The sequence below is a fragment of the Gordionus sp. m RMFG-2023 genome, chromosome 2, assembly GCF_954871325.1.
Source record: "Gordionus sp. m RMFG-2023 chromosome 2, tfGorSpeb1-WG-v2, whole genome shotgun sequence".
NCBI lineage: Eukaryota > Metazoa > Nematomorpha > Gordioida > Chordodea > Parachordodidae > Gordionus > Gordionus sp. m RMFG-2023.
The window spans coordinates 9,880,712-9,890,640 of NC_088776.1; positions in this window are offsets into that span (position 1 = coordinate 9,880,712).

The window sequence follows — 9,929 nt, forward strand, 5'->3', positions numbered from 1 at the left end:
GGAATTTTAGGTAAAATATGATCAAAAATCTTATTTGAGAAAAACATTTCAAAATCTGAATTATACGCTTGCATCTCGAATATTATATTAAGATTATGAATATTGTATAATAGTACACGCGTTAGCGGCAATGTGTTTTTACCCGCCAATGTGTTATTTTTAACTTAAAATCATTTTTTTTGAGCACGTTATTTTAATTTAAAAATCAGGTTTTATCGGAAATGTATTGTGGCATGCTTAGAATATCTGTCCTATGAATTATAGGCAAGTTTTGCAGTTGGCCTTTGAGTCATTTATAATTTATATGAAAGAATCTATGGAAAACGAATGTAAATTACGTTAAGTTAAAAAGTTTATGGCAAAATTGTTTGAAATTCATGGGGTAGGCATTTTAAACATGATGGAATATATTTCCTGTAAAATCATGTTTCAAATGTAAAGAGAAGTGCTTAAAAAATTATTTAAAGGTGAAAAACTAGTAGCCCCTAACATCATATCATATATTATAGATCAATAAAGACTAATCCTAAGCATCCAGTTAGAATTTCTCAAGAATCGGCCGGGTTGTAAAACTTTTTTCTTAGATCCATCTTCGAGTCACCCAAAATCTGTTTTTTTAGTTAACTTTTTAAATTTTATATAGCGCTCCTTTTTTTAAATTTTTTTTGAAAGATTTGATTATGCCAATATCGTATTCCAGCGTGTACAACCTACTACCCTTTGAATTTCAGGGAAATCTTGTGGTTAGCCAGCCCTTGAACTAGTCTCAATGTGTACTAATTTTCTATATAAAATTAAACGGGTCAATGTAGCAATAATAATACGCTGATTTTTCTAAAACCCCTTCGATATATTATTGGAGACTTTTTAAGAAATGTTTTGAAAGTATTTATATGAATGATTATGATTACTAGGCATATCAAATAATAGTATAATCGATTTGAAATTTATTTTATACCCCCCCCCCTCCCTCTTCCCCATTTATAATATATAATTTTTTCCCTATTCTAAATTTTATTGTCCAAACGATTTTAAAGTCAATCAATTATTATGAAGTGGGAGTTCTACTCATAATTTGATTCTGTGGTTTAGCCCTCTCCCCAGGAAGCAGTTTTTTTAGGTGATAAGGTAAAGAAAATAATATTGTAACCGTTTCGCGAATAAATAATATTTTGACATTTATCGAAGGCAGTGGCGTTACTAATCTTTACAAATTCGGGCAGTTTAACTTAAAAAAAATAGGAATTTTTTTTTTGTAAAATATTTTTGAAATTAACTTCTTTTCTTTATTAAGTTTTTTAAGGAAATATTTTTAAAATCACCTTTTTATAATGTATTTTCTAAAAATAAAATTAAAAATTACTGAGGGCTCTTCTGGCCCTTGCACCCTCCCCCAGTGACGTTAAGGATCGGAGACGCGTAAGGCCAAACTCACCCTGAATGATAGTTCGAATTCGCGGCGAAGTATATAAAATATGCGGTATTTTTGTATTCATCGCAGGAAATTTGCGCTAACTGTGAATTCAGGGTCATTCTTGAGCTTCTCCTTTTTATGCATATCAATGAATGTCTTATTATGTCAATCACTTTCTGTGCCAAAAAAATACATTTTTTAAAAAAAAAAGATTTATCGTTCGATAAAGGAGGGAGGGAGGGATAAAAAAAATGAGAAAAATACCCTCCAGGGCAAGCCCTCTTTACACATTATTAATTTTTCAATAGGTATATTTGTTTTGTGTTTTGACACCTTAAATATTTTATTTTAGCATATTTTAACTATTTTTTTAAAAATATAATACAATATATTTAAATAATTTCATATTATACAAATACAATGCAACGACCAACACGCGTCTTACATTATTTTGTTAAATGATTCTCATTTTTTTTAAAGTCATAAATCAACGATTCGAAGAGAAGAGAAATAAGTTACAAAAAAAAATAAAATTAATAAATGTCAATTGTCATATTCTTTAAAATTTTATTATAACTTAAATATATCCTTACGTTTTGTAATTTTTTTAAAATTATAATATTTAGAAATAAGAATGGAATATTTTGAATTTATTTGAAATTATATACTAGAAGCGCGGAAAACCCGGCTTTAATATCGCCGAAAACATTGACCCCTCTTAAAAATCCCTGATATTTCTTGTTTGATATATATTGATAAAGTCGAAAATGTTTTATTTGGGGTATAATAAGATTTAATATTTTTATGCTTCCTTTTTTTTTTTGGATTCTGGGGCAAAACTTTGAGTAATTTTTTTTCTTCTTCAAGGAAATGAAAAACGACTTCGTTTTCAAAACTCAAATCAAGAGAGTATAACCCTATATAAATATATGCGGAATAAGACTGGAATTTATCTATTATCATGGTATACTTGAAAATAGAAATTTAGTTATGTTAATTAATTCTAATTTTCTTTCTTTTTTTTCTGCCAAAGAGCCTTTTGAAAATCAAACATTGAAACATAACTCCTTTTCCTATCAAAAAGTTATAGATTTTGCTAGGAGATGTCCCTAATTTTGAGTAATAAAGGTATACACTCTATGTAAAATGAGGGTCAAAATGTGTGTGTTTTTTTAAATATAGGGATATATTATATTGATATAATTTTAAATTTAATTATATAAATAACTTTAAGTTCTACTCTGGACAAACCAAAGAGGAATAATCCTAACCCTCAAAATAGCCAAACTGGAAATATTTTCCTTCCTTTCACAACTATATATATTTTTTAATCGTTAATAAATCTAATTCAGAAATATTAATAGTCAAATAAAATAGTAATAATTTTTATAAAATAAATTTATTCATATTTAATTAATAATGTCTATAATTAACGATGAATAAATATTGAGCAATTTCATTTTGTATAAAAAAAAAATTAAAATTTTGTAAAACATAAAATATAGCCACCTTAATTTATTATTTTATTAAACCAATCAAGAATATTTAAAATCAAAATTTTTCAGAATAAAGGTTTAATCAAAGATGACATGGGTATTTCGGATAAATCATCAGTGAAATGGGAGGAATATTTGTAATCTGATTGTTCAGTGCGGAATATCTTATCGGGTCCTAGAAAAATTTCTGGATACATAGGATTCGCCAAATGGTTTATGCTGTTATCTGTTTTAAAGATTTCAATATATAATTATTAGATATCGAAATATTTATATGTTAATAATTGTCACCAATTACCAACTAAAACTTATAAATATAAAACGCTAAATGAAAGACTAAATATTTATCGAAGATAATTTTTACTGTTTTTGTTGGCATAACGCTCATCTTTGTAGCAGAATTTATTGTTATTCATCTTGAAGATTGGTTTAGAAGTCAGTGTTGAGTTATAAGGAGAATACCATACATCGCTATAACTAGCTGCTCCTCTCTCAGGTGTCTTTATATCTCTATCCGAATCCTTATAAGATTCTTCTGACAAAGGCGGCATCTCTCCTGTATTGTACATAAAATGTCTGGATGATGGTAATAAGCTTAGATTTCCCTTAGAAACATCTGAGAAAGGGCTTTTACTACTTTCGCTGAAATTCATTAAACTGTAAGATTGGTCCGAATAATAACTCGTGTTGTCTTTGTAATCTCTATTTTCTGCATTTGTTTCATCACTTTGCTTTTTGTTTGGCCCAGTGACATCGCTCAACCCATCTAGGCAAGTTTGGAGAGTCTTGATGTAATTAATGGCCGCTCTAAGCGTGTCTACCTTTGACCATTTTTTGGGGGTCGTTGATTTAACCTCCCAATCAGATGATATGGGACCCGAAAAGTCTTTAGTGGGTTCACATATGTGAAGTTTATCCTTTTTAATTTTTCTGGCTGTCTTCTTTTTAGTTCCATTTTCCAAGATTTTGGTAATTTTTTCAGTGATATTTTCCGAAAATTCGTAAGTTTTTGAAGGCGAATCATTTTTATTTTCTTCATTCATACTCAAACCGGGCCTTTCTAAAAGCGTGGTCACTATTTTATTGTTGAAAGAAGTTGATACCCGATCCCTCAATATATCGAAACCTTTGTTGATCATTTTGACTCTTTTACGTTCTCTGGCGTTCCTTTTAGAAGAAGCTGGTCTATAAAAACCTTGGTCTAAATAACTAGTCCCTTCCGAATTCCCTGTGCTAATACCATCGTTTTCCGATCTAGATGTTCGATAAAACCTCTTTTTAGGTATCTTAGGAGGAATGTTGTGGGAAGCTACTGGGATTGGCCTTGGTGAAACTAATCTCTTGACCGATTTTTGGAGGAAATATTTAGTAATATCACATTTCAAACTTTCATTTGCTATCGTAATATTTGGAATACTCTTCTTACAGGATTGATTTTCATCGTAAAAGGTCGAAACTTTCAATTGACCATTATCGAGAAATTTTTGCTCGGGCATCAAGGGATTAGAGTTCATATCGTAATCTTAAAAAAAAAGAACGGTTTAAAATCAAATTAAATTTTACACAAAATATTATACTATGAAAATAAAAGGATCATGACATTTTCTTTCATCTTTCAAATTTATAAAATTCTTATTCTTTTAAACATAGTAATTATTAAAAGAGGTAAATGAGGAAAAAAGAAATCATAAATTGATACTAACTTGCATTGTGGTAATTTGTCATCAGCCTTAAATCATACTGGTCAAACATTTTATTTTAGCAAATTTAAAAAAAAAAAATTTTTTTTTTACGTATATAAATTTTCTTCAAAAAAAAAGATATAATTTATCAATTTTTATAAAAAAATATTTTTATATTTTATATTAAAATTCATTTCACCTGTTAACTATTATATATTTAAAGAGTGCCCCTACTTTTTGCCTTTAAAAGATAAAATAAAATAATATAAATTATAATTATAATTATATAAATCATTTGTTTTAAATTTTATTAAATAATAAAATAAAAAATATATATATAAAAAACTTGTTTTTATTTTAATTTTTGAAAGATTTTAATTTTTAAATCTTTCCAATAATTTTTTTAAAATATTATTAATTTTTTTTTATTCTTACCTTTAATTACCTATAAAATTCAAAATTATAAAGGAAACACTGTCTCCAGACAACATTAATAGTAGTAGATTTAGGTCAAATCGGCTGACGAAAAAATTAATTTATCCCTTCTTTTTTTCTCCCATCTTTCGTTGTTCTTAAAACAAAAACTTATATTTGTTGATATTGCAATAATTTGTAATAATACCAATGAATTATTTAATGATATCAATCATTTTTTCTTTTTCTTTTGTTTTTGAATTTATATTTTTGTTGAATTTGAAACTTAATAACATAATTTTATAATATACTTTAATTATAGATCTTTTTGAAAATGATACATATAAATAACTCTTCATATCACAAATGGTAGGATGCTAATTATGTTCTTTATTTAAATTAAAAAATAAAATAATTCTGTAAAAATATATACCTTTTTTTCTAAATATTCTTTCTTTTATATATAAGTCAATGAAGCAGTGCAATCCCCCCCCCCTCCAAATCTGGTCACTTTCCTATTACCCCGCATTTACAGTTAGCCCGAATTCGGTAGGAATTTTACAAAATAAGCCGTATTTTTACATCCGCCCCCCGGAATGAAGGGTTACCCTGCATTCACAATTAGCGCGAATTCTCGGCGAAGTTTACAAAATATGCTGTATTTTTGTATAATGCAGGGTTAGACTCCTGCCTTATCTTATTTTTTAGGCACGATCATCGAATCAGTCATAAACTATCATTTTTAGAAGAAAGGCATAAAGAATATATATAATAAAGAAGAATTAGAAGGCAAATTATTTTGAATTTTTTGTCGAAGTCCGAGTTCTGCCTAGCTCAAATATATCTTTACACGAGTTCCACCAGAGCCGAATAAAAATATATTTGACCCGACTGAATCAAAATGAATGTCTTAAAATCAGACCGAACAGATCGATTCAACTTCCTTTTAAAATAAACATAACTTTTAGGGATGAAAAACCTGTTTTGGGAAAAAAACAAACTTTGTTTTTTTGGGGGAAAAAATGTTATTACTACTACAAGTATAATCTACCAATATTATTGCAATTTTTTAAAAATCTCAATCATCTTTGATAATATTTCCATTTTGTAAAATAGACTTTATTTTTTTAAAAAAATGATTTTGTTTTTATAAGAAAATTTATTTTTGAGTGTTTCGAAATTCAGGAAGGATTTTTTGTAATAATTTTTTTTTTGCTAACCCCCCCCCCCCCGTTTTTTTCTTTTTAAATAGTTTTTCTTGTTTTATATGTTTTTTTGCATCCCTAGGAACTCCGATGACGAGAATGTCAAGAAGCGGCACATATTATATTAATATTACATACTATGCACAAGTTTATATTATTCCATTAATCTCATTAAAAGCATATAAAATAAATATATTCTGAGTAAGCTCTAGGCTTGATCCTATTATAAACTGTATTTTTTTCAGTCCAGATTTCACTTTAAGTTTTAGTTGAGGTGTAATCACTTAACAGGTTTAGTTTTTAACTTTTCCTTCCCTTGATTTAGTTTTAAAATTATTTAAATATTCTTTAAAAAAAATGTATGATTGTATAGTGGTTGTATAAATAAGTAAAAGGTCACCTCCTTTATTTTATTTTATTTTATTTTATTTTAATTAAATGTTATATTAGATTATATCATTTTTTTTAAAAAAAAATATTATATTATATTAATATTAGGTAGACGGACGAATAAGACAATTAAAAACCAATCAATGTAAATTTATATAAAATTTAGGTTATAGCAAGCAGTAAAAATTTCATATTTTTTTTATTTATTATATTGTATCTAAGTAATAATATATGATATGTTTGTATATAATATTCTTTTTTTTTCTTAATTTATTTGTTTAGATGGTAGGATAGGGCTAGATAATCTTTTAGAATCATACAATAATTTATTTGATTTATTTTTATAATTTTTCATAATTTTTTTCTTCTGATCTTATACATACAAAGGCATTATTTGCACAGCCCGGTCAGAAAATTTTCGGCCCGTCCCGGATTTTTTTTTTGAAATATATTATATAAATTTTTAATTTAAGGTTCGGTCTAACCCGGGTATTTAAACTGAAATAATTATTAACCATCTGATGAATGTTATTTTGGGTCGAAGTATCAATGATATTGAATAGTTTTTTTTTAAATATAAAAATTTTAGCAATCATTTCGGATAAGATGAAGTTATTTTAATACAAAAATTTAAGTTTAGGACTTCATTGGTTTATTCTTCTCTTCTCTTCTCTTCTCTATTAAAATTTGATCTATTTAAATGGATGGGCTCTGTATCTATCTTTCTCTTTCGTTTTTTTTAAAAATTATTTCGTATGAGATATGATAGTTTTTAAAAAAATATTTTATTGGCAAGATTAGGTATTTACATTTAAAATTTTTTAATAAAAGGTTATGTATAATGTGGAAACATTTTTAACCTTTTACCATCATATTTCCTAACCCCCCTTTTTTTTATTAGTAAATTATAATATAACAAGACGAACAAAATAAAGGTAAGAATTCTCTGAAGGCATCTCTAAACCCTTTTTTGGTATATTTTATTTTAATTGAATTTGAAATAAAATTATAATTTTTATAATAAACAACTCTTAAATTAACCATAAACACTTTGAGAAAAAAAAAACCTCAAAAAAAAATATAACTTTAGCAGTTCATGTGTTTAACAAGATTATATTTAAAATATATAATCATAATATTTATTTAATTTAAGCATAATTTGCATAATTTTATTTTTTTTAAAAAGTACACATCATAAAACAACCAAAATCATCACATTAAGTAATTAATTCAATTTTAGCATTGAAACCCCCCCCCCCATGTCTTTCAATCAGATATTATTAAACTGTAGAAAATTAGCAAATCCAAATTATAAGGAGAGATAGGATGCTTTTTAAAGACCTCAACTAGTTTTAGGATTAAGCATGACAAAGTGGAAGAAGAATTATAACGTGGTTTGAAAGCCATAAGATACAATCGTCGATTTATGATTGGAGTACTCTCCTCAAGAAAAATTGAGTTAGCTTTATATATGGATAGATATGAATTTTTGCGTCGAAGCCAGATTTTATATAAAAATGTTAAGTTAGCAGACACATTTCTGGCAACTTTTATTTTGCTATAATTACAATTCACATAAATTCAGTTATATATTTTTTTATTGGCCCCACTTATAATAATCCAATCATTATTTTAAGCCAGAGGTAGATAAAAGATGCTTAGAAACGATCATTATAATTTATCGCATTTTCACTAAATGTATTAATTTTACTAAAAAAATATCTCATAATCCCGATTTACATAATATTAATATTATTGATAGTTATTTCGATGTTTTCTATACTATTATAAAAATATAATATTTACTTTAATAATTAGATTCCGTAACCAAAAATTCCCAGTTGAAGGGGAGGGGGGAGGGGGTTGCTAAAACCAATATTTTTTTCTTGGGCTATTTATTTTATAAGTCATAAGGAACAAAGAGGTCAAATTTATGGTCCTAATTTTTTTTGGAGAGATCTGTCCTTACCCTGTGGGTTTCTTGTGGCTATGGTGCTGCTTATATTTAAATTTTCTTAATTTATATTTAAAAATGTAGGTATTATTTCTAATTTATTTTGATTATCTGACTTTTTTTTTCAACGCTTTTATCGGTGTCATAAAATATATTCCAATTATATTTTTAAAATTATCTGCCCCATAATTATGAAAAAGGTGAGGAAAAGGATAATCTTGATTATATTATTCCTTATACCAAAATTTTAGGATAAATATAATGGTAAGATTATTATATGGTTGTTGAGACTCATACAGACTCAAAGCCCCCAAAATCTCCACATCATTTTACATGAACCTTAAACTAAAATTTAGGACCAATCATTTAAATTATTCAGAATGAAATCGTGACATTGGGGGCTTTTTAAAAATACCACAAAAAAAATGTTAACCGTTAGGATTTTAAGTAAAGTTTACAATTGATCTTAGAACTTAAATTATTAATGATACATCTCTATAAATTTTGGAAGATTAAATAATAAATTTTTAAGAGATAAAGAAGCTTTTAAGATTCTTGTAGTTTTAAAAATAATTTACTGTCGAAATCATATTATTTAAAAAAATTTCAGCCTATATATATATATATACTCCTTTAAAAAATAAAATGAACTACAAGCAAAACAAATATAAAGTTTGCAAACTAAGAAACTAACCAAATATTTTATGGGAAATTCAAAAATCTAAATCCTAACTATATAACCTCTATTTCTAATATAGATTTTATTACACAGACTATATACAATATTAAACACTTATAATCCTCATTTTTATTTTAATATTTCAATTTTCAAACTTTTTGGCACTAAATAAGTTTAACTAACACCGAAGATAAACAGAACTAAAATATTTTTTCCCTAGCCAAACCCCGGCCTAACAGAATACCGCTAAATTTTTCTTCTCAACCTCTATTCTTTAAAAAGATACATTGACGTTTAAACCACCTTAAAAAATGCTGTTTCATACCAAATGTAGCTATGTTGTTCCTTACAACACGAGAGCAATGCTTTAAAAAATGTATAATATAATTATATATTAAAAATGAAGGAACTACAAGTTTCAGATAAATACAGTTATAAAAAATAATTAATTTATATTTTGAGGCTATATTTTTACGGCAATACTATTTGAACTATAATTTTTTTTAAGAAAATTTGGAAAGGAAAGATAAGTTCCAACCAAGGTACTAAATTTATTCATAGGCTTCAAGCCTATATCTATTAATAAATTTGCAGGCTCTAAAGTGTTTGGATATTTTCTCTGTAAATCTTCAGCTAATAAAAATAAATATTTTTATGGATAAAATATTTTAGGAATCATTTCCCTCCAAAAAACA